Here is a 25733-nt window from a genome sequence, read left to right on the forward strand (position 1 = left end):
AGGCTCCACCGAGAGGCCACGTAAACTGAACAGTAACATGTTCTGCCAGGCCTCCCCGGGGGAGGAAGAGCACCTACATCTGTGCACAGAGTTGGGGGGGGGGGCCCAGCCATGGAAGGACGCATCCGGCCAACGTCTCGGGGCAACGCTGCAGCAGCAAGGCAGAGGCGAGCGCCCCAGGAAGCAGGAGTCGCCCCGAGGGCTCCCTGACCTGGTGCTGCGTCTTTCCTCTGCACTGCTGAACTCAGTTCAGGGGCCTGAACTCCAGTAGCTTCCTGCTACTTATTAGAAAGCTCCCGTGACAGGCTTCGCAAAACAAACCGCTACGTGTTCAACTAGAAAAGCCGAAAACCGCCCAGTGCAAGGGGCCGACTCTCAGGGCCTGCGTGATACTGGAGGAACCCAAGCGTCTTCGTGGTAGGTAACGCTTTCTGTGCGTGAGCACAAGCAGCTGTCATCCGTTCACAGTCGACCTCCACCTCCAGTCTACTCCTGCTGCTGTAATGGGCCCTTCCAATGCTCTGGTCCCGGTCCCCGCCCTCAAGGCTGCCGCCCTCGAAGCCTGGCTGCGGGGGGTCGTGGCTAGCCAGGCAATACTGCCCTCGGCTGGAGGTATGCACACTAGGAGGAGGAACTCCGTTCACGGCCTCTTGGGAAAGCTTTGTGGCTTTGGCAACTCAGTCCACCTTGCAATTGCCTTACCCTCAGCCCCGGCCCCCGCCCCGGCCCCCGCCCCGGCCCCCGCCCCGCCCCAGCTGTCTGCAGATATGGGGAACCCAGGGCAGCAGGTAACTATTAAGTCTTCGTCGGCACCTTCCACATGTGACCCGGCTGTGGTCACGGGCACACGTGACCATGTTACAGGATGTGGCTGGGTGGAAGAGAGAGAAGCAAACAGAAGCCAGTGGGTCACGGCACGGCACGGCCCTGGGTGGGGCTTGCCTGAGTGCTCAGCTCTCCCACTGGGTCTTCAGTGACCTTTACTTTGCTCAGTGCTATGGGAACTTGTGACAGTGGCAGCCACAGAGCTTTACGACGACACGTTCCCTTGGCATACTGAGCAAAGGCTGAGCAATGGAAGCAGCCACGAGCAAAGATGGCCGTCTGGTCTCTGTGACACGGTGGCCCCGTGGCGGGGCGCGTGGCCCTGACCACAGCTCGGTGGGGAAGCAGCGTCCAGCGCCTACAGCGGGGCTCCCGGGCCACCTGGGCACTCCGCCCCCGAGATCCTCAGCAGAACTGGGGTGGGGGTAAAGACATTCTTGTGAAGACCCCCCACCCCCACCTGAGCACTCGGGGACCCGCGCTCCCCGTCTCGCTGGAGAGAAGAGCGGGCGTGTGGCATTCCAAGAAGCCTTCCGGCGTATCTGAAATAGCAACCGCAGGCAGTGCCAAGCCCTCCGCCAGACTGAGCGCGGATCTGGCCGGATTTAGAGCTCTGAAAATAAAACCATTGATTTCGACTTCATGAAAGCAATACTACAACCAGACTGAAGGAAAATATAGGTCACAAAGAAGGAGCAATTAAAGAGCCGTGAACCCACCCTAGCAGACAGCATGGGCCCACACCGGGGGCCTGTACCACTCCCAGGAGAGTGGAGCCCCACGCAGTAAGCACCTAGAGCAGTGGGAAGCTCCGCAGCCACCAGCTCTGCTGGACCCAGCATAGGATTGCTGAGCCCACCTCCCCCAGGGCGGCCCTGCCCGGCCCCTGCACTGGGTATGGTGGGGTGCCCAGCCCTGCACTGGGTATGTGGGGTACCAGGCCCTGCCCGGCCCCTGCACTGGGTATGTGGGGTGCCCGTCCCCTGCACTGGGTATTGTGGGGTGCCCAGCCCTGCCCCTGCACTGGGTATGGTGGGGTGCCCGGCCCTGCCCTGCCCCCTGCACCAGGTATGGTGGGGTACTTGGCCCTGCCTGGTCCCTGCCTTGCCTCCATTATCTCCTCTGTGCTGAATGAAATGGATGGAGGTTTCTCCTCCATCACTGGTGACGCCCTTGTCAACGTCTTCATGACACAGACGGGGTTACAGTGAAAAGTCTCAACCAATGGGGGATAATCCAATCCCTACCTTCCTAATCACGGGAGCAAACCAACACGTGTGGACGGCTGCTGGCAGGGCTTTGATGTGGTGGAACCCCATCTTCTCTAGGGGCAGCTTGCACCTGCAGGGCACACTAAAGGCCCCAGGAGGGGCAGAAAGTTCCAGATGTGTGTTGGAAGCAGAGGGGCTGGCCGCGTGAAGGGCGGCGAGCAGAGGGGACCCTCACCTCCAGCTCAGAATGGAAGAGCAGTGCCGGGGCAGAAATGGGGACACAACTGTCACTGAGCGGACGCGCCTCCAGGGCCACAGAGGCCCCCGGAGCACCAGAACACGCCTCCAACCCCTCCACCGGACCACAGGCCAGGGCGGGTGGACGGGAAGCTCTGGCCCGACTGCCCGCCAGCACATCGGGAGTTACAAGGAAGGATTCGGGACACGATCTTGGAGCAGGGAGAGCCCAACCAAATCGCTTGGGACGCGTGCTTTCCCTCGAGTGACAGAGGGGCTCTGTAAGACCTCAGCTCTGCTGCTGTCTCAAAGTTAACCGGCGCCTGTGCCCCACCAATGAGGAAGACCAAGGACAGAAGCCGGCTGGTCACGCAGACGACGTGGGTGGCGAGGAAAGCCACCCACATCTTACAGCCTCTATCTTCACATTTCATCAACTTAAACGGATATGCCTCCAAGAAACGTCTAGAATCTCACCAAACACAGAGTTTGAACTAGTGTGAGCTTTCTGTGATTCACGCAGCATTGAACACATCACACACACACACACACACACACACACACACACACACACACACCACAAACAAAAGCCCCAGTTTCAAAGGACCAAGTCAGTACAGCTGAAATTCCTACCTGCAAATGGCACTAATTAACACTGGCCACTTAGGAACACAAAAGCCGAAACTATGACACCAGCTCCTTTCAAGGGGTCAATACCTATCTTACTTTCTAAAGAAAAGGGAAAACCCACAAAAGTCTCCCGCAGTGTGGGAAATTAACTGTCAAAAGAATAGGACTCTGTCTGACACAAATGCTCAAACTGCCACGGAGAACACCTGGACTTTTTGAGCACGAGTTCAACCTTCACAGGACACACAGGAAGCCGAGGCCAGGGGAGACCCACCCGCCTCACCTCCGCGGGACTCATGGGGACTGAGGGTGGGAGGACCCGGGGCCCGAGGGCTCAGGACCAGCACCTGCATCGGCCAGTGGTTATCACTGAGCGGGGGCGAGTGCCGGGGCCCGCCTCCAAGTGCAGTATGGGAGCCCAGGGTAGCACGCGAGTCACAGCAGCATCTTTATTCCGGGCAGCTCAGAGTTTACAACGTGGAAGCCTGGACATCGCCCATCACCGAGCCGCGCCGAGGACAGAGGACCGCCCCCTGACCCCGGGCACCACCTCTTCCTTCCGCCCGGCTCAGCCCAGCCAGGGCCTGTCTGCGGATGCCACTCAGGGACTCCTACTTCACCAGACCATACACCTTTAAAGTTCCCAAAGAAAAAGATCAATGGGTGTTAATGGTGCGGACTGACCACCCCCCTCCCTCCCCCGGAAGAATACACACAAAATGCTCTTGGACCCTTGGCTTCCCAGAGTCAAACACCTTACTAAGCTGGGAGGGGGGTGAAGTGAGGGTCCTCTCCCCACTACTGCCTTCATTACTGCCCCACCCCCATCCCATCAAGCTACAGGGGGGCACTGAAGACCCTGGGAGCCGCTGGAAACCAGAAGAAAAACGGAAGCCATCACTCAAGGTGATGATGAGGGACAGCCATGTAGGAGAAGGAGTAACAGGACAGATGAGAATTCCAGCTTCAAGAAAATAGGAAAAAAGTCAAATACTGACATAGCTACATGAAAGACTGCAGGGAGAGAGAAATGGATGGACGGATAGATGGACAGATGGACGGATGGATAGATGACAACCCACGGCAGGGCTGGCAGGAGGGTCCAGCCTGAGCAAGAGGAATGCCTGCTGTTTCTGAGGAACGTTTCCTGCTAGGGCAACAAAGACAGACCCTGTACTGGTCCCCATCTCCTTCGTGATGGGCACAGGGTATCCCTCAACACCACAGAACCCACAGGGTGTAAGCAACTCCCAAATCCACGCCAGGCTACACCGCCTCCAAGAACAACTGCTCCAAGACAATCCCAAGGGGCTGTACACCATGGCCATTCCCAACCAGACTGGCCCAAGGACCTAGGCAAACACATGACCCCGAACATCCCTGGAATCCCTGGGGAATGTCCTAGATAACTCTGTTAGTCCCAACAGCTAATCTCTGAGCTCATCAGCTACAGAGCTGAGATACCAGAGTCACCAGACTCACAGACACAGCTCCAAAACACAAGCAAAATCCAACAGCAAGCTGCACCCTCGTCCTAGACGGAAAGGCGGTACGTCCCTGTGCCAGCGGCTTTCCATCTGTACCAGCCTCGTCCTGAGAAATCCCCACGCCCTGGCACTCCTAAGACAGCTGTGCACTGACGGCGGCTGGGACACGCAGGGTTGTCCGGTGCCAGCGCAGCCGCTGGTTCTCTCCAAAGGAGACCGCAAAGCCAGCTCCCAGGCTGGGCTGGGGAATTACCATGCCGGGCCGGGGCGCGGCTCACGTGGAGGCTGCTAGCACCGGGGTGCTCTAGGCAACGATTATCTTTACCTAGCTGAGAGCCAATTTCAGGCTGAGGGGGTGGGGTGTGAACTCCAGAGTTCTCACAGACTCAGCTATGAGAGCCCTCAGCAGGCACATCCTCCAGCACTGAGCTTCTCCACCCAAGAACGCACCCACCGACTTCCAAGTGTAAATTTAACAAGCTTAAATTAAATGTTAAAAATACACCGGCTAGGTGCCTGTTGCTCGTGCCTATAATTCTAGTTACTTACGAGGCTGAGATCCAAAGGATTGTAGGTCAAAGCCAGCCCAAACAGAAGAGCATTCAACGCCCTCTCCAGTTAACCTGAAAAACGTCAGTCCGGAAGTGGGGCTCAAGTATCAGAGCACCCACCATGAGCAAGCAAGCCAAGCTTGCATGTGGTCCTGAGTTCAAATCCCATCCATCCATCTATATTGAACTTATGTCTAGATTTCATTAACTTTTGTCATTTATATGCAACACACTTAAAGGAAACACATATTAAGTAAGATACTTATTTCAGGCACCCAGGTTACGCTGGTTGTGAAGCAATGCCCTCAATACTCACTGTCCATTTGTCTGTCCTCCCGGAAGGGAAGCACAGCTGGGCTTGTGCTGAGGATGGACCCGAGGCTAACACTCTGAGGCAGACAGGTTTTTGCCCTGTACCAGGAGCGAAGCGAGTTCCTGGCTACTTGCACTGGAGTGGGGGGGAGGGGTTGATTATCTAAAGGCACAATGGTCAATAATTACAAAAATAAGCGGTAAAACTGTGAGTCATGAGAACACACAGAGCTAAGCAGTGAAACCGCTCCGCGCTGGAAGAGGTGAGGGGTCTGGTCTCGCTGCTCTCAGACATCCCAGTGGCTGTAGACACCACGCGCCCACGTTTGATTACGTCTTTCCGTCTTCAGGTTTTTTGCAGAATATACGTTAGCAGAATATACATTGCAGAATATACGTGAGTGAGGCGAAGCAGAGGCTCACAGCGGGGCGGCCTAGGTGAGGTCACGCTTTTGCATCCTCACCTGCACCCCGGACGCCGGCCGGGAGAAAGCAGAGAACACTCAGCTGCACGGAGCGCAAGGCAGCTCCTGGTCTGTCTGGGCCCCTGCCCTGCTGGTCTAGCCGCAGCATAGCAGCTCGAACGACAGCCCGCTCCTCAGACTCCAGACCCTCAGCCACGGGGCACTTCACGGGTGTGCCACCATAAGCCATGGCACACTCGTGCTCCCTGACGCCACTGTGGCGTTGCTCACGCGCCTGACACCAGCTTTCCAAGTCAGCAGCGAGAGAAATCCAAGAAGAGGAGGCGCGATGAGAAACGCACGAGGGCCCGGGTCGGGCTCAGCCCTCACCGTGACCTCCTGGATGCCGAGGCTCAAGTGCACAGGGCCGTGAGGACCTGCCATGCCAGGGCGCACTGCCTGGGAGGACAAAGCAGGGAGGACAGGGGCAGATCACTACGCCAAGCCCAAGGCCAACCTCTCATGGCGTCTCCTAAGCCCGCATAAGCCAGGGACACCAAGGGAGATCGGCAGGGGACGGGCCAGGGAAACTCCCGACAAAAACATCCGTCTGCTCTCCTACATCTGGAAGAAGTCACCCTAAGAAAGGACCAGGTACACATATGATCAACAATCTGAGAACCCTGGCGGACTACAGAAAACGCCAGATGATGCACCAACACCTCCTGCCGTGAGCACTGCACACCGGAGGCTCCAGGGCTCCCACCGCAAGGCAGCCTGGTCCAGAGGGGTCGGAGGCCCGCTCCCTAGAAGTTTTGCTTCTCTGTGCCTTCTTACGACTGGGAGGGCAGCTGGGAGGCCCTGGGAGGCTCCAAATTACAGATCCCCAGAGTCTTAGGACAGGGCTTCCAGAGTCTCCCTTGAACCAGATGAGGAAAAGGGGACTGACATCAACTTGTGAATGAATCCCAGAGACAGCAGGCTCTCAGGTTACAAGCTGGCACTGGGGCGTGGGAACTACTGGGGAACCCAAAGAATGAGATGACCAGTATCTTGGAGAGGGCAAAGTACAGAGCTGAAAACAGCAACCCCAGGGGCCATGGGAAAGTAGCAACCACGCCATCTCCCCATCTCTAAAGATAGTGAGGCTCCCCGACGGCAAAGTAGGTTTTCTCACTGGATCACTTGGTGACTCTCTCTTCCCCACCCCTAGAAGGAAGGAGGAAATGTCCTCTGAGTGAGAAAGGGCTGGGATGAGGACTAGAGGCGGGGGCTGTAACTTGCATTGTGTTGACAGTCAGCCGACAGGCACCGGGGCCGCAGGGCCGCCTCAAACAAAAGGACAGTTACTCAGATCAGTGGGCACCACACTCTCTAGTCACCACTGGCGGTGCCCTGAGTAAAAGGAGCCTTCCTGGGTGCTGACACACACACAGCTGGCGTGCCACGCTATGCACTTCTTAGGCCCAGGATCCCACCGGCAGTGGGGGCCTCACTTCACGGTTCCCAGCCACGGGGAGGGCGGGAATGCAGCCCCCCTTTCCCCTCTCCACGTTGTTTGGGAGCTAAGGACAAGCCGGAGGGACCCCCCCCCCCCATGCCCATCCTGGTGCTCCTGGCACTGCAACTTAGCGTGCAAACTTTCCCCACGCCTATACCTGAGAGTGATGTGAACACTGGAGATGAACAAGGAAAACAAACGGGAGCCGCCAGAGGTCAGGAGGGAAGAGAAGCCCAGGACCCACCTCTGAGTTACAACCCATCCGACGAACAATCTGCACCAGCATTTGTTAAGATGCTGGGGCGTCTAGCTTGTCCTGGACATGAGCAGGGGGCTGGTGACTGGACTGAGACCCATGGAGAGAAACAGAATTTGGGGCTGTCGCCCCAAAGCGAGGAAAAACCCAACACCCAGATGGCTCTAATTTCAGCTGAACAAAACCCAGAACAAATGACCGAGGGCAGATGGCCCGTCTCTCAAAATAATAGAAAGATACTAATCTCCCCTCTTTTTGCTAATCTGTTGACCTTGATACCAATTCTGTCCTTAATCACCTGGGGGCAGGGCTGCAGCTGTGGGCCGGCCCCTCCCCCCGCACGCCCCCTCCCCGACCAGGCTCCGGACCACTCCCACATCCTCACAGAAAGAAAGGCACCAGAGGCCCGGGGCTAGGTCCCGTCGACGGGGGATGCGAGTGGGGTTATTCCTGTCAGAAACGAAAGCCTGATACCAAACAGAGCTTTCGCACAAGCAGCAACACACCCCTTCTCTAAGTCACAAAATTGTGGCAGTGCTTAAGGGGTCCGCGAGAGAAATTCCAACTGGTTCCGGTGGAGAGATTTTTCTCCCCATGGCAAACTCCTGTTCATCCTGCAAGACCCAGTCCATGTTACCTTCCTGAAGCCTCCGTGAACTCCTTCCCTACTCAGTGACCTGTCCCAGGTTCCGTGTGCCCCCCCCCCCATAAACCACAAGTCCATGCACCCACCCACAGTGTCTCCGCCCTGTTGCAAAGAGGCATCGCACACTCTGTCCAGGAAGGGGCTGTGTTGGAACTGGCGGGCGTGAAGCCTGTACACACTGCCATGAGGCTCCAGGGATGGTAACCCTGAGCAGAAGTCCTTCCGCATCCTTCCAGCAGTGGTTCATCTGAGCACCTCTGTCTCCCTCCACATCCCCCCAGCACTGCGGACGGCCACTGTGTGTCGCTCAGCCCCCGGCCCTGCTGCTTGATCAATGCAGAACGCCCTGAGGAGACTCGATAAATGTCGGTAGCTACATTATAAAAACAAGACAGACAACTAAAATTTAAAAACAAAAGGTAAGCCAGTGCTGGTGGCTCCCACCTGTAATCTACTCAGGAGGCTGAGATCTGAGGATCAAGGTTCAAAGCCAGCCTGGGCAAGAAAGGTCCATGAAAACCTCCATCTCCCATTTAAACACACACACACACACACACACACACAAAATAAGCCAGAAGTAGAGCTATGGCTCAAGTGGTAGAACACCAGCCTTGAGTGAAAAAGCAACGAAAACAGCACCCGGGCTCTGAGTTCTAACCCCAGGACTGGTTTACACGTATACAAAAGTATATTTGCCAACTGCATAACTAGACGGGTTCCAGCCCCGGTTGGCTCGGAGGGAAGCTAGCAGGTGACCTACGCTGAGACTTGGCTCACCTGGGGGAGACGGAGCTAATTAGACAGCCCATGTTGGCAGTGCCTGCTCCGGGAGGTTCAGGTGGCACCTCGGCACCCCGTGTGCAGGAGCTGGGTCCCTGTGTAAGAAGCAGACCCATCCCCCAGCGAAAGCTACGGGCTCCCTCTCACACTGCACCTCCTTCACTGGAGGAATGGGGAACTCCATCGAGGAATGAATGGTCAGCTTTAATAACAAAAGGCTGAGCTATGACCAGCTCAGAATGTTTCACAAGACACTGAGTCACACAGTTTCATTTTGGACCACTTTCCTTGCAACTCGAGTTGAAAACAATGTATCAAGTTGAAAACAATGTATCAAGTCAACAGTTTCATTTCATTTGTTCACTTTCTTTCTCTCCACCCCCCCCCCACTAAAGGGTTGTTTGTTTTCAGCTGATAATAGCCTGTCACCCCACAGCAAATGAGTGATACAAGTCAAAGAAATCAGAAATTAGCCTGGCACTGGTGGTGGCACTGGTGATGGAGCTGGCGGCTCAGGCCTGTCTCCTAACTACTCACTCAGGAGGCTGAGGTCTGAGGGTGTCAAAGCCAGCCTGGGCAGGAAAGTAGGTGAGACTCTCATCTCCAATTAACCACCAGAAAACCAGAAGTGGTGCTGTGGCTCAAGTGGTAGAGCCCTAGCCATGAGCGGAAGGGCTCAGGGACAACGCCCTGGCCCAGAGTTCAAGTCCCACCACAAAAAAATTTTTTTTAAATTGGAAATTAAGGAACAAAGACATTTCAGAAAATATGGGGTCAGAAATAAGTTGTGAATTCCTAAGTTAAAAAAAAAAGCTCAGAGATATCAATAAATTGCTTCATGTTGTAATCATTCCTCCCAATCATCTCAGACAGCAAAGAACACCCTAAAGACCAGCTCACCAGCTCTGGCCTGTGCTGCTTCCGAGGGCTGCCGGGGGGGGGGGGGGGGGGTCTTTCCGGAGTATCCTTGGGACGCAGGGGCATGTGCTGCACAGTGACAGCCTACAGTGCCACTAATCATTTATCATTTGATCCTTTTTTGTATGAAGTTGTATGTGTGTCAACGGATTCTGCTCTAATACATATGCATGGGTAAGGAGAAACCACCCTTGACCTGAGATGGGGTGTCCCGGAATGTCTGACAGCTCTGGGCTTGATGATACTCTATCAGTGTGGAAGCCCCGGGAGGCGAAGCTCCGCAGCAAGGGAAGAAGAGAGACGAAGCCAGCAGAGAGCAGACAGAATTAGCAAGTATAGGAGAATCATCCTAGGGAGGCAACCATCTTCATCCTTTCGCCTTAAATGACGGAAGAGCTCAGGAGAACCTGGGGCAGGGTAGGGCAGCACCCACCCGTCATTCCAGATCCTGGAGAGGGCGGAGGTGTGAAGCCAGCCCAAGTAGAAGGATAGTGAGACCCTGATCTCAACCAAAAAACTAAGTAGGCCAGTTCACACCTTAATCTCAATCAGAAGTCAGCCAGTAGAGCAGCAGCAGGAGGAGGTCTGACGCAGGCCCTGCGCTAAACAACGAATAACCAAAGCAGAAAAGGGCTTTGAGGAGTGGCTCTACCCGGCACCGCTCACCAAGTGGGAGGTCCCATGTTCAAGTCCATAGTGCGAGAGGGATCTAAAGGCCCATGTGTTGGAGACATGTATATGTTTAAATAAAAGACTAATCATCTTGTTTTCCTCCGCTAACAGAGACATCTTATCTGAGACTAATCATTTAATTCTAAGCCAAGTAGGCTATTTAATAATTACTCTTTCAAAGTTATTTTTCCCACAGCCAAGAGAAAAAGTTAGTGGCTGCTTTTATAAACAGCTGCTTTTACAACTTTGGACAACACTGTCTCTGACTTCTATTACATTTTCATGAGCTCCAAACTCTCCAACACTGTGGTGTAGACTCAAAGGAAGTGTGTGATGTCCTGCCATTCTGACCAAGGTCCAAGCTAGGAGTGGCTTATCTGTAAGTCTGTAATTCTGGGCCAAAAGAAATGTCGGGCATTCACTCATAAATGTGTGATCGTCCCTCTAGTTGGCAAAGCCAGGCTCTGAATGGCCCCACACCATTCCGAAACACTATTTAGACCCAGTGACCTTGGGCTAAATACTCAACGTATTATCCTGAGGTTTCAGGGAGCTACCTGACTTCACATTTGGCGTTTCGTAAGCTATCTCAAGATTTTAAACCCAACTTTCTATGTCCCACAGACACCAGGTTCCCTGGCCACGAAGGCCACTCCAAGGGACAAGCCCCTGGAGACCTGCCCCTATGTACAGAGACGTCAAGCCAGGGGGTCTACATGTGACCTGCCACCCAAGTGCAAAATTCTGGTATGCTGAGAGAACACCTAAATTGTGGACATCTGACAGAAGTGAGATGCGCTGAAGGCCACTGCAGCATTTACTCGCCCAGTACCAACTCTGGACGACACCCAGGCTTCTGACATTTTCAACACAGGCCCAGGGGGCAGAGATGCAACATATATATATATATATATATATATATATATATATATATAGAACTTCAGAATGAAGCGAGGCCCTGGAGCTCTCACTGTGCTGCGAGAGAGGCTTATGAAGGACTCCCATTTTTCCTACGGAACGCACCAGTGCTAACTGCATTGCTATGTCTGTGTACGTCATAACATTAGAACTTAGCACAGGTTCAGCAAGATGGCCCTGTCTATAATCATTATTAACTTGTACTGCCCGGGGGCAGGGTGGGGGATTCCAACATACTTCGCGCTTTTACTACCATAAATCCACCTTCAATCCACTTGTCCCAGAAGGAAACACAAGACCTCAGGTGTCTTAGCTTGTATCAACAGGTAGATGAAGGTTTTTGCTACATCATAATCTGTGCATCACTCCAAGATGGATACTTGTCTGGAACCCAGGCACTAATCACTAGTGTCTACAAGGTCCACACCAATGGAGACTCAAGCCAGCTATTACAGCCAGAATGGGACCCTTGGATTTGAACTTCTGAATGCAAATGAGGGCAGGAGCAACTTCACACAACCCAAAGTAACTCATGACATTTTCTACTGTGTTAAGAACACAAGAGGGAGGGACAGAGTAGTGATTAAAGTCTAACCAAGTGCCTCCCAAAGTACTCTACAACATGTTTAAACAAGATGCCCGCGGCAAGCAGAACCAGCCAAACCCAGCAGCAGGTAAGTAGATATTACAACCCTCACGATTAAAACTCTCAGCGTGAAGGAGCGCCCCTGCTCATCTAGGCGCTCAGCTCCCCATTCCGAGGATGGAAGAAGCAGTTTCCTTCATTAAGGAAGCAGAGTTTCACACTAAACCTAGGGCACCAGTTGGCCTGTGGAACTGGGGGAGGGGCACGCTCTCTAGGGGTGGCAGGTGAAATGAATCCACAGAAGACCACCGTCCACCGCCTCAACTACCGCCTCAACTACCTCCACCTCTGCCAGCAGCAGAGCTTGGTAATTAGGACAAGGATATAATTAAACGATTTTTCCCTGGTGAAACGCAAGGGCACATGCCTGAACTACAGTATCTTTAGGCACAGTAAGTACCCCTCCCTACTAAATAGTAGAGGGCAGCAATCAATCAATCATTCACCCACCCAACCTCTGCCCCAGACTCTTCAGGGGATGAGAGAGATGCCTTCCAATCTCCAAATGTTTCCTTCTGGTTAACTGATTATTGCAGGTAAACGGTTTTCGCATAAGGACCCAGTCCCACGTGGGAGAACAGCCCATGGAGGTTGAGAACACGCCCGTCGCCGGGCGGTGCTGCTTATTGGCTAGCGTGCACCAGAACACAGAATCCAGCTCCAGGCTTGCTTTTAGCGCTTAGATCCTGGCTCTTAAAAGAGCTGGGGGAGAGGGGCGTAGCCGAGGCCACACCACAGCAATCAGGAGATGGCAGGACCCGCGGGGCACCCGGCGCTGGAGAGTGGGGAGGGCAGGGTGCGGTCCACCAAGCTTAAACCAAGCGGCAGGCTGGCTTCTCCTGACCACCGGGAGCTGCACCCTCGGCCCACGGGTATCAGGGCCGGGGCGCAGCGCGCTCCCAGCAACCCCAGGTGACCGAAGAGACCAGGGAGGCGCCACCACCCAGAGCCAGGAGGAGGGGTGGCGCTCATGGTTCCCATCCACCTTCCCCAGTGGCGGGGAGGGAGGGCAGGCCCCAACGCGTTTCCCGCCGGCTCCCTCGCCCCCGCCCGCCCGCCCCGCCCGGGGAGGGGTCCCCCGGCCCGGCTGCCCACCTCTGCGCGGGGACCCGTCGACGCTCTCGGCGCTGGAGGAGTGCGCGTCGGCCGGGGCCCGGCGCAGGCTGCTGAAGTAGCCGCGCGCGCGCGGGGCGGCGGTGCGGGGCGAGGGCCCGCCGTCCCGGCGCGAGAAGATGCCGCTGAAGAAGCGCAGCAGCCGGCGCTCCTGGGCCGCGCCGGGGCCGCCGGCCGCCGCCGCCAGGCGCGCGCGCTCCAGCCGCTGCAGGTCGCTGTTGTCCAGCGTGCGGTTCTTGCTCTTGCTGCGCTCCCAGCGCTCCAGGTCCGACAGCGCGTCGGTCTTGCTGAGCACCTCGCCCACGTCCAGGGTGTTGCGCTTCTCCGAGGCCGGAGGGGCCGCGGCGGCCGCGGGATCCAGGCCCCCGGCCTCCTCCTCGTCCTCCTCCTCGTCCTCGTCCTCGTCCTCCTCCTCGTCCTCGTCCTCGTCCTCCTCCTCGTCGCCGCCCGGCGCCCAGGCCAGGCTCCCCGAGCTGCTGTGGCGCCGCCCGCCGCCCAGGGCCCGGCCGCCCGGGGACTCGGGCCCGCTCCAGTGCCTGAAGCTGAGGCTCCGCCGCAGGGGCGCGGCTGCGGGCCCCTCCACGTCGGGGCTGCCGGGCGCGGGCGGGCCGGGCCCCTCGGCGGCGGGAGGGCTACCGGCCAGGTCCGCGGGCTCCGGGCCACGTGCGCACGGCCGGAGCCGCCCGAGCTCCAGCTGCCCGGTGCTTCGCGTGCGGAACGTGCGGGCGTCCCAGGCCCGCGGCGGGCGGCGCTCGGGGTCCTCCGCGTCCGCCGCGGCCTCCTCGGCCTCCTCCAGGAGCCGCCCGGGGGCGTCCGGGGAGCGCGCGGGCCGGGGCCGCCGCGCCGGGCGCGAGTCGGGGCCGCGGGGGCCCGGCGCGGCCAGCTGCTCCTTCCGGACCATGGTCACCGAGATGCGGTAGACGGTCTTCCGGGGGGGCGTCCCCCGCGGCATGGCGTCCGCGGGCGGCGACGCGGGCTCGCCGCTGCCGTCCAGCAGGTACATGTCTCCCGGGGCCGCGGCCGCCACGCCGCCCGCCGGGGCCCCGCCGCATCCAGCGCGCCCGCCGGCCCGGACGCGCGGTGGTGGCGGAGGCGGCGGCCCGGCGGCGAGGCGGAGCGCGGGCGCGCGGGGACGGCGGGGCGCGCTGGGACGGGAGCCCACGCCCCCCGCTCCCGGCGAGGGCCGCGCTCAGGCTGCGGAGACGGCGGCCCTGGCGCCCGCCAGCCCGGGAGCCGAGCGGCCCGAGTGCCGGAGTCCGCGGCCGGAGCGCCGGGCCATGGGCCGGCGGGGCCGGGGCGGCGTGGGGCGGGCGGGCGGTCAGGCCCGGCCCGGCGGGCAGGTGCGGCCGCGGCGCGCGGGGCCCGGGGCGGGCGACGGCGCCCGCGGCTTCATTGTCTACGGCGCGGGCCCCGGGCGCATCTTCCGGCCTCCCCGGCACAGCTCGGCGGCTCCGCAGCCCTCGCCACTCCCCGGGCTCGCGAGGCAGGCGCGCGCGGGCAGCTGCGCCGGCCACGGCCGAGGGGCGGGCGGGCGGGAGGCGGTTTAAAATGGAAATGCGCGCCGGGGCGGGGCGGGGCGGGGGCCGACGTGCGGCGACCGCGGGCCGCGCGCCCAGCCAGGCCGGCCGAGCCCCGGGAGCGCGGCGGCGGGGAGCGAGCGCGGCGGAGGGCGGACCCAAGCGCCGGGCTGGATTTCCGCCGCAGGAACCGGAGCCGGGCTGGCGCCCTAAACCCCAGCGTGCTCTCAGGGGCTGGTTCTTCATCTCAGGCAGGTTTATCAGAGGCATCGCTCCTAACCACGGGGCTAACGAGATGCAACTCCAGTAGATGACTTGTTCGAAAACAAACGGAAAAAAGGTATCTTCGGTACCTGTAACCTTCCAGCTTTAGGAAATTGGAACAAGTCAAGTGCACTCCCAGGACAAGAACAAAGAACCGGCAAGCCTGCTCACCTGGGTGAGAGGCTACTGGCTTCTGGATAGACCATGCTTTGTCTCATGATGTAATTTGGGGGACACTTTCCCCCAAAACAGTGCAGGAAAGGTCGTTTACAGACAGGCATTGCAACTCAGGCCCACAGGCAGAATGTGGTTACCAGCAGGGAGACAGACTGGCTCGTCCCAGGCAGCTTACCCACTTCTGGCCATCCCCCAGTTTCCCCTCCAGGGGAAGATGTGCTCGCAGAGACTATGGGCCTGGCCGTCTTTCCCTGTGAGCACTAGTCAAGTCCACATTCGTGCTGCCTGTGGGCTCCTCAGATGCTGGTCGTGGCTGTTCTCCTGTGGCAACCAGGCATTTACACAGTTGTTCAACAAGCCCATCCTCTGTGCTGTCCTGAACACAGGTGTATTGTTTCAAGGTCCTCTTGCTTAAAAGTTACAGGAGGAAAAGGAAAATGCAATAAGCACTCTTCACTCATCAAACACAGCATGCATGCAGCCTTCTCCAGGCTTCTAAGCTGCTGGGGACTGCCTCTAGAGGCACGGTACTGGGGGCAGAGGGGACACAGCAAGGAACAAGTGTAGGTTTCCCCTACTTTAACCCTTTATCAAAACTTGGTGGATGTCAGGCACAGGTGGCTCATGCCATCCTAACTCCTTAGGAAGCCAAGATCTGGAGATAATTCAAAGCCAGTCTGGGCAGAAAGGTCTCTTAGCTCCAATTAGGTGTGGCTCCAGTATTAGAGCACCAGGCTTCCTTGGAAAAAGCCAAGTGAGGGTCTAAGGCCTTGAGTTCAAGCTAGCCCAAGATAACGAAGAGGGTGTGTGCTTGTGGGGGTGTCTGTTGTGCACATGGCCCTGACAACCAGACAGGATGAAGCCTGCTAGGTCTCTTGGAAAAGACTGCACTGCAGTCTAGAGAAGCTGAATTTCAGGTTTCATGAAATAAACCAGAAAGACTCCCAAGGGACTCCTTTTACCTTTTTAAAAGACACTCGAGAACACATCTGCCCACCCTACGTGGCCCATAACTGGGTAACACAGTTCCCACCGTCACAGGGTCTCTGGTGAGCAGCCCCTACTCCCTGAACTCAGGGTCTCCTACAGCTTACTTAAGCATCTCCACACTGAGAGGCGAGGCCCCAGGCCAGATCATCCTACCTTCCCGTCTCGACTAAGTGCTCTCTTTGAGAAGACCCAGGGCCACCAGGCTTCATAGTGGGAGAAGGCAGGCACATCAACACATCTCAGGAACCCATCCAGGTAGGGGACTACAGAAGCTCACCAAGGGGAGGATGGGGGGGCACACCCTGGAGTGTGTGCACAATCACCCACTTGGTAATAAGCACATAAAAGTCATAGTACGGTGACCATTCTTGCACCAATGCCATTTCACCTCCGTCAACATTAGCACAAGCTCCATTGATAGAGTAGCAGAACACGTGGACATCACTGAACTGCCACTAATCAAAAGGAAAAAGACTCGACATCACATTGGGCTTTGTGAGCATCCTTGCTCATTTTCCAATTGTTTCGCTTGTTTGGCAAATAAATACTGGGTTCTGCAATGTGCTAGTGAGTGAGTGGAGAGACGCGTGGGTGAAAATCCCGGAGGTGGCCACAGGGCCGTGCATGCCGGCAGTTGGACGAGTAAGCACCAGTAGGAGTTGGTAAATGGCAAGAGACTGACAGACACTGCTGCTGAGGCAGGCTCCGGACCAGAACTAGGGCTCCCAGCTTAAGAGGGGTCCAGTCTCACGTTCAGATACTAAGATGAGCGATCTGGTGCAATAATAAGACCCAAGTGCAAATCAGGTAAAATACTCAATGGTTAGGATCACCCAATGGCTGCGCCTTTGTCTAGAATCCAGCCCAGGTTTTGCACTTCGCCACGTGAGGATGTGGGCTATGGAGTAGAAGAATCCATTTGATCCACCTTAGATGACACCCAATCTTCCAGGGAACCCAAGTGGCCCAGCGCCAGCCTGTCCACTGCCTGCCAGCGTTCTTGGCCTCCGAGCTCTGGTGGTCCACACTAGCCATAAGGACTCCCAGGCACACTGGACCATCAGGCTGACAAGCCCACCCACCCCCACCCCCAAAGAGAACAACCTCCTCTCCCCAGCAGCCCTGAGACTTGGGCTCTCCCTATGCTCAGAGGACACATGCTCTGGAGCCTGTCACTCTAAAATCTAAATCCCCTGCACAAAAGCCAGACCTGCCTTTTCTTTAAAAAAGAAAAAAAAAAATTGCATGATACACACTTGGCTTTGGCTTCTCTTTACAAACCCCACTCTGGCCGGCTTCTCTTCAGTGTCTCCGTGCCTTGCGGCAGATCACCATTTTGGCTTTTATTTTAAAGAGCGGGGTGGGGAGTCCACACTGCAGCACGCAGCAGCCGGGCAGTGCTTCTGCGTGCTGCACCCCCCGAAGGGAAGGGCTGCCCCTAGGATCCCTGGGCACGGAACCCCAGCCCCGAGCCTAGAACCTTTGGGCCACCCTCCCTGATTTGTCTCCCGGGCCATTTCTAGCTGCCTACCAATGAAACCTCCTCCAAGAGAATATCGTGTTGCAAGCATTAGTGAGGAGCGCTGATACGCCCTGTTTAAAGGAACCTCAGGTAGTCAGCGGCAGAGCCATCTGCTTTGCAAGCTGACTTTCCAAATAACACAACTTGACAGCTAGTAATCACGTTCGCAGTTGCTTAGCAGAGCCAGGGCTGCTGGCAACAGACGTGGGCCAACCACAGGCCGCGCTCCGGCCGTGGCACGCCCACCCAGGGCCTCGAAGAGCTCCTCCTTGGATCCTTCAGAGGTTATTTTCTGGCCGCCAGTTGACTGGCGTACAGAGAAGGGAAAAGATAACAGTAGCCTCTGACTAGCACATCTCGCTCGCGTTCAGCCTTTCAGGAGGCTCTAATGAGGTCGTTAAGGTTTGAGGGCTTCCGATCTCAAGTTTATCATGATGCTCTGCTACAGACGGGCAGCGCTGTGCACAGTCCCGAGGTGGAACTCCTCCTCGGGGACTCCGATTTCCCCATTTTAGAAGCTGAAGGCTAAAACATGAAATCCAGGGGGCGGGGATATGAGGTCTTGATCCCAGACTGCGGCCCCCCGAGCAGGAAGGAGCATGCTCCGCCCTAGGGACGAAGGCCTTTTGAACTAGCAGGGAAGAAAGATGCTAGGAGGAACCCAAGCACCTGTGCCCCGCCTACACGGTGGCGCCTCAAGGACCAAGTGCAAGATAAACCCCTGCCAATGGGCGGCACCGTGCTCACTCGCTCCCACTGTAACTGGAGGCTCCCCAATGTCACCTCAATGACATCACCACCCCATATTAGATATTAACAAGGGAGAAGAGGCCAGGGGCTGCTTATTAAAACTGAATTTAGCTTGACCTTGGGAGACGAGATTTTTGTCTGTCTATACCTCCAGTCAGAGGCAGCTGTAGATCTAGGGCGGGCGGCTAGCTGGATGCCCCAGGGGGGAGGAGGGAGGGGAGGAGGGTCCTCTTCCGCCTCCAGCTTGTCCAGGGCTATCAAAGCTCAGTACTGGACCATCAAGAGCTCCTCCTTGGAGCAGCCTTTCCCAGATTCCTGGATGGCAAGTAAACATGAGAGAGTGTTGACAACAGGCAAACACACCTGCCCTCTGTCTGCAGGAGACTCATCAGCCAAGGCTGGTGAGAGGTAAGAGGCCCACCTGCATTCCCCTTCCGCTGCAAACATAGGTGGGAGTCAGGTGCCCAGAGCTCGGTGCAGAGGCCCGGAGGAGGGCGCTGAGGCCGAGAGGGTAGTAGCACCACAAGTAACCAACACCAACGATCCTCTAAGGCTGAAACAATGGACAGGGGGCTTCTAGAGGAAGGTGGTCTGTGGCCTTGGTCCAGGCCCCCTGACACTGGGCCGGCCAGTCTCTGCTGTGGGGCCATCCTGTCCTGTGCACTGTAGGAGAGCACGCTGCTTCACTTCACTGTGGCCTCTGGGACTGGGAGCTGCCAGGGGGCAGGCAGAGACCCCCAGCTCGTCTGCGTGAGAAGCAGGAGGGAGCCACAGTCCGCGTGTGTCCTGTCTCTGTTCTCCCACACCGCCAGGGACAGGGAGCCCAAAGGCAGCCTCCAGCCCTAAGCAGAAGCCTCGCACCCACCCACCCACGTGGGCCAGGGAGCACGGGCACGGTGCGTCGTGTCCACCTGCCAAATGCAGGACAACTCCAGGGTTTTTCTTGCCAAGTGGCGAGCAGAGAGGGCTGAGGAGAAAAGGCAGCTCTAGGAAGCATCACTCTATGAAAATGAACACCGACACCGCTTCATGCGCTCACACGGTGGGGCTCTCCCACTTGAGGGACTTCCCAGGAGCAGGGCGGGGCCACAGAGTAATCCCTCCCTCCAGCCCCCTCTCCCCCCTCCCCCGTCACCCAGGAACGGGGGGGATTCCACTGAGGGGTGCAGGGCTGCTCGCCGGCCCCTTAGGTGGTAGTCCTGGAACGTGTGGGCCACCAGGGACCCCCACGGATGGCCTAGAGCGCAGGGGACCAACCCACTGACACGTGTCCTCTTCAAGGCCTACCACGCGCGCTTCTGGTGCAGCACCCCCCACACCTGGCCTCCCAAGAATGTTGTGGAAGCCGGCCGGTCAGGCTCAGAATCTCCTGCCCATCTGGGAGGAGAAGCAAACACCAAGAGCCGCGTGAGAACGAGGGCCCCACTATGTCCGAGCTCTCCTTGAGCGCGTCTCGCCTCTCGGGTTTAGGGAATCCAGGAAAAGCAAAGGCCAGCCACTACCTGGCACCTGGGGGCTCATGCCTGTAATCCAAACCAGTTAGGAGGCTGAGACTGGCGGATCATGGATTGAATCCAACCTAAACGTTCAAGACTCTTGGGCAATTATAATAGCCGATAAAAAGCCAGACCTGGAGATCTGGCTCAAGCAGTAGAATACCAGCTGTGAGCTGAGTTCTGAGCTCAAGTCCCAGTACTGGCACAGACAAGAAAGAAAGAAAAAAAATCCAAGATCACATATAATGTCCTGGCATCTGGGTGCGTCCGCGACAAAGCACACGCGGTTACGATTACCTCTGTATAAAATAGGTGAGGTTCCATCCAGGGTTATCTGAAAATCTTTTGTCTGTGCCCAGGGACCTTGAAGGTGAAACACGGTCTTATTTCAGATACTATGCTCAGCCCTGCACCACACCACACGACCTGTCACTCAGGAGAGAGAGACGTGGTCACTGCTCTGCCCCCATGAGCTAGTGGGTCACAGCTCCGTGTGCTCCCCACTCAGAGGGATAAACAACCACAACAGCGCCTCCCTCGGGGGCTGCGGTCTGGAGGAGAGCTCCTGAGGCCCAGAGCAGATCCCAGGAGCCTGGGTGACACCCGCAGAGGAGGAAGACATCTGTGTGTCCCCCATCCACTGGCTTCCAGCAGCTGTGCCCAGGGCTGAGGGCCGGCGGCAGGTGTGGGGAAGACACAGGGCCGGGCTGGAAGCCCCGGGTGCAGCTGCCCTGCTCGGTTACCAGGGCACCATGTGCCGCCCCGCCCCCCCTCCTTCCAAAGCCAGCACCTCCAGAATCTTTCAGGAAGGAAGCCAGGCCAGACGAGAGGGTCAGCCTAGGAGACTCTCATCTCCAAGCACCAGGCAAAAAGGTACAAGCTGAGCTGTGGCTCAAGCAGCCGAGCACCTCCTTGAGGAAAAAGGCAAAGGAACAGCACCCAGGCCCTGAGATCAGGCACCAACACAAAACTGACACGAGACCGACCGCTTCTGGAAGGTAGCGGCCCTGCCTCCGTCACATCAGCTGACGTGCACCACATCCCCACAACACCCGTGTTTACAGACGCCTCCGCCACAGTGCCCCCCCCACCCCGCTCCCACAAGTTTACCCATGAAGTCTCCAGTGGTTGGTTAGGGAGAGACACCGGGAAGCGAGTGAGTCACCCCTTCCCAACCACAAGAATCCTCAGCTGCAGCTGATCTTGGGTGGCCGCCCTCTGAGGACGCCCGTCCCTCCCCTCCCCACGGTGGAAAACATGAAGACAGCTCCGCACTGCAGGGAGGGGGCTTTCCAAAGCATGGCGGCATGGGGCTGAGACAAGGACAGAGGTCCAGGGCCCCCGCAAAGTCCCTGATAGAACACAGTCCCCCCGCTACCCGAGACCCTCCGGGCCCCACCATGGGGGCCGGCAGGAGTCAACCCGCTGTGCAGAGGGGACGGGTCCTGGCTCAGCCAGGAGCCCCTGGCTTCCCTGGGAGCGGAGGGGGCCGGATGGTCCACCGAGACTGGATGTTCAAGCCCGGCCCGCAGGGCCGTGTGTGGCTGAGGAATGAACAGCCACCGGCTCTGAACCCCTGACCCAGGGGCTCGGGATCCACTAAGAAACGGCAGTGTGTGGAATAGTTCAGGACCCCAGCACCTCGGGAGGGCAGGAGGATCACAAGTTTGAGGCCAGACCAGGCAAAGAAAGCCGCAAGATTCAAAGACGAAAGGGCCGGGGACGTAGCTCATCTAACGGAGCGGCGGCCTAACAGGCGCAAGGCCCGGCGCTCCAATTCCCAGCGCTACCCCCTCGCCCCAAAATACCGTCCTCAGCATAAAGCAGCTCAGCCTTTCCTCTCATCCCCGTGGCTGCCTCCCAGGGGGCCGGCAAGGCTGAGGAGAGCAGGTCACACCCCTGCTCCAGAGAAGCCACAGCTGCCACTGTCCTGGGAAACATCGGGGCCTGAGAAGGGTAACAGCAGCTAAGGAGGTGTCCCCGCGGGGCTTCGCCTCCGGAGGACCGCTCCGGGGAACCAGGAAATCCAGCGTCTGGGACACTCCGCAACAGCGAGGGCGGCCCTCTCCCTGGGGCTATTCCCAGGGCTGTCATCCAAGACGTTATCCTGACCAGCCCACAACCCACAGACAGGCCAGCCAGGCCAGAGGTGCCAGGAGAAGAGAGAGCACGCGGCCAGCCGCCCCCCCCATCACCGCCCCTCCAGGCCCCAGCCGGCCGGCCTTGGGGCTCAGCGGTCCTTCCTAGGTGACCATCCACACGGAGGGCAAACCCCAGAGGGTGCAGCACTCACCCTCCAGATGTTTGGAGAGTTTGTGAGAATCCTAGCACACCCGGGAGGCTGGCTCTACGCTTACCCGTGGCTGACAAATAGGAAGCTAAGTCTCCATTCTGGGCCTTCTCTCCACATCCGCTCCCAAGGGCTCCAACCTCCACCACCCCATCTCTTCCACCTGAAGGGAGGGAGTGGCCCCCTAGCTTCCCCCCCCCACCATGACAGTGGGTCTAGTCCACATGTTATCTGGTCTGGGCTTGAGTTTCTCTCCTCTTTTTTTTTTTTTTTTGCCAGTCCTGGGCCTTGAACTCGGGGCCTGAGCACTGTCCCTGGCTTCTTTTTGCTCAAGGCTAGCACTCTGCCACTTGAGCCACAGCACCACCTCTGGCCATTTTCTATATATGTGGTGCTGGGGAATCAAACCCAGGGCTTCATATATACGAGGCAAGCACTCTTGCCACTAGGCCATACTCCCAGCCCCCGACAGTGGGTCTATAACTAAGGGGGGGTGGGGGCTGCAGGAGTGGAAGTCTGTCGGGAAATAATGGAGGGGCTTGGTAAAGAGGCCACAGGGAAAGCCTTTCATTGGCTGCAGGGCTGCCCCGCCCCCAGGCCCGGAGCCAAAGATGTCCCAGTGGCTAAACTTATATGGTGTTCTTTGCAAATAACTCATCCCTAAAGCAGCAAGGACACCCAGCACAATAAAGATGCTATGTGAACAGATGTCAAGGGGCTGTTCGTTGGTTGGGAGTCTGTAGGATTGAGAATGCTACAGTGGTTTCCCCCAACGTTTTTTGTGATCTTTGGTCAGGTGAATTCTCAAAGGTAGAACCTGCAGATCGATACAGAGGAGCTGTATTCACTAGGCCAGGCTTCTCCAAGCTCAAGCATGAGGAAGGAGACAGAGGGTAAAAAAGGAAAAGGTGGGGGAGGAAAGGCAGGGGAAAAGCAATGTCAGGAAAGAGCTTGAGAGCAAGAAGCAGAAACTGTGATCACAAAGAGAAACACCAAAAGACACAAGGCCCCTCAAGCAGAGTTCTGGAGGGAGGCCAGGTGCTAGAGTCTGGGGCTGACGGTAAACAGGGTCCCCATTCCAGCCAGATCTCAAAGAACAAGGGCCCAGTCCTGAGCTGAGGACAGGCCCCGAAATCCTGGGCTCCCCTGACTCAGGGCTTTAAGGGGGCTTCTGACTCCATCGGGACTCCAAGACAGTCCCATGGTGGCCCAAACCCCCAGGCCCACAGCCAGTCTATCCACCTGCTGGCCCATCCACCCTACCCCTGGACAGTTTGGGCCCCAGCACCTACCCTTCCTAGGCCCCACTGCATGCATGTGCGCGCACACACACACACACACACACACACACACACACACACACACACCTCCTCCAGGTCTGGCCTCCACCCTAGAAGGCAGCAGAAAGGTCCTTCAATTGGAGACTTCCCGTCCTTAATGCGGAAACACTCACTTATAAAGCCATAAATTCTTACCATCAGAGGCATTCCGGATATAATTAGATCCCTACAAAGGCCTGGGCATCAGAAGACAGCCAGACTTTTGCAGGCCTGTGGCCTGGAACCCTCTTCAGAAGACAAAGGAAAGTATCCCAAAGCAAATAGAGAAAGGTGTGCAAAAATAACTCTTTCCAGGGGAAAGGACGAGTTTTTATAAACACTCACCTAGCCCCCAAGACTTTGATCACCCTATCAAGAGAACTATTTTAATGCTTTTAAGTTTGTGGTAATATTTGTGAACCACCCAGTGCTGCCACAGTGAATTCCACGGGCTGGGGCTTCGGGACAGAACCTAATGTTCTCACAGTTCCGCGGCCACAAGGCCAAGGCCAAGGGGCTTCTTCGGAGGCCGCCGTCCTTGGCTTGGAGACACATCTCCTGCCTGGGTCTCACGTCTAGTCTCTGTGTGTGCCTGATCTCTTCCTTATAAGGCCAATGGTCTTTCTGAACAAGGACCACCCACCCACATGTAAACGAAAGTCACCTCTCTAAAGACTTCCCAGGAATCACAGTCGCATTCTGGGGAGCTGGGGGTTAGAACGCAGGCAGTATGAGGTTTGGGGAGACATGGGGTAGCCCCAGGTGGTCACTAACAGAAAACACAACAGGTTTGCTTCAAGGTGTACTCAGTCACGGCTATATTTTGATTCACAAAAGTCCCTCTTTTTTTTTTTTCTTTACAGCAGTGTGTAGGGCTCCCCAGCACTCCACACCCCCAAACCCAGAGTTACCACCATCACCACCACCAGGACAGAGGGCAGACTTCCCAACTCTGAGGAAGAAGCCCAGCTTCTCCAGCTGTGAGCGCCGACACCCCCCCCCCCCGCCCCTGTCGTGTCCTGTCCTCTGGGAAGCACAGAGGTGAATGGCGCCCCTGTGGCCAGCCAGCTTAGTGGTCCACAGAAACGGTGCTGGGTTCCTTTAAAGCCAGGTGTGGCTTGCTCATATATTAAACCACAACCTGGGTACTCGCGGCAGGTGCTGGCGATGCCGAAGGCCAGGCCCCCCCTGTGGGTTCCCTGCGGTGCCCGGAGGACTCATCTTACCGGTAGTGAGTAGGGAAGTCCCTCCCGTCTCTAGCTGGAGCCATGGCTCCCAGTGGAGGCCCGACCTACACAGGACCTGCATCATTCTCAAACCTAGCGTCTGCCTCCAGCGGAGGGGAGGGGGAGGGCGGGGGGTGCTGGGCACCAAGACAGACAAACGCAATATCCTCTCCCTGAGCCTGGCCTCGCTAGCACTCGCAGCAGCACCGTCCTGAGGCCATCGGGATGAGGGGATGGGGGGGGGGGGGCAGTCCGTGGGAAGCATCATCTGCGCCCTTGCAGGACGGAAGAGAAGTACAATGACCTGACTGCCCTGCGCTGGACGTTTTCTTGGCTTTCCTGGCAGAGACCCAGCCTTCTAGTTACTTCCGCAGAAGCAACAACACGCCGGCCATCTCCCTGCAGAGTCCTGCCTGCCCCTCCCTTTCCTCCAAATCCCTAAAGCAAAAAGCCGGCTCTTCCTCCAACACCTAACCCGCCAAGCATGGTGGGCAAGCACGCATCTGCACTCGGCAAACCCATGCACCAATAAATCACACTTTGCGCAGGGTGTTGGAAGCGCAGGTCTGGCACTACAAGACACCAGCTCCGAGACACCCAGAGCCCCATCTCTGCCCGACTCACAGGGTGGCCTTGCCGGAAAGGGACGCTAATTGCCCCTAGTGGTTGAGATGAAAGCACTCAGCGCCAGCGGCCTGATCACGTTGGGAAATGGAGACGGGAAGGGTGATGTGGGTGCCACACAGGGACAAGGGTCCGACGGGAAGAGGAGGGAGACGAGGAGCCGGTGACGTGTTCACGTGAGATTCTGTGACTCCGGAAGAGATCTCTGGACTTGACTGCCTCCTGGCTCTGCACCCCCAGTCGTGTTTACCTGTTCACCGTGTGGGCCCACTGCGTGGGGAGTGTGCGCCAGCAAGGTCACCAGGCCCGCTCTCGGAGGACGGAGAGCTTGAGAGGACAAGGGCGTGGCAAGCGCCCCTCCCTCCCGGTGTCACGCACTTGGTAACGCCACGCTCCCGACCCCAGCACTTGTGAGTTCTCAAAGCCCACGTCTGCTCTTAAATCTATGCTG

At 57.4% G+C, this 25733-nt stretch overlaps 1 protein-coding gene across 1 annotated transcript in view; it reads right to left on the minus strand.

Annotated features, from left to right (window-relative positions):
* Agap1 (ArfGAP with GTPase domain, ankyrin repeat and PH domain 1) overlaps window positions 1–25733 on the minus strand; it is a 411357-nt gene that overhangs the window by 279701 nt on the left and 105923 nt on the right.

This window comes from Perognathus longimembris, chromosome 4, assembly GCF_023159225.1.
Source record: "Perognathus longimembris pacificus isolate PPM17 chromosome 4, ASM2315922v1, whole genome shotgun sequence".
Taxonomy (NCBI): domain Eukaryota; kingdom Metazoa; phylum Chordata; class Mammalia; order Rodentia; family Heteromyidae; genus Perognathus; species Perognathus longimembris.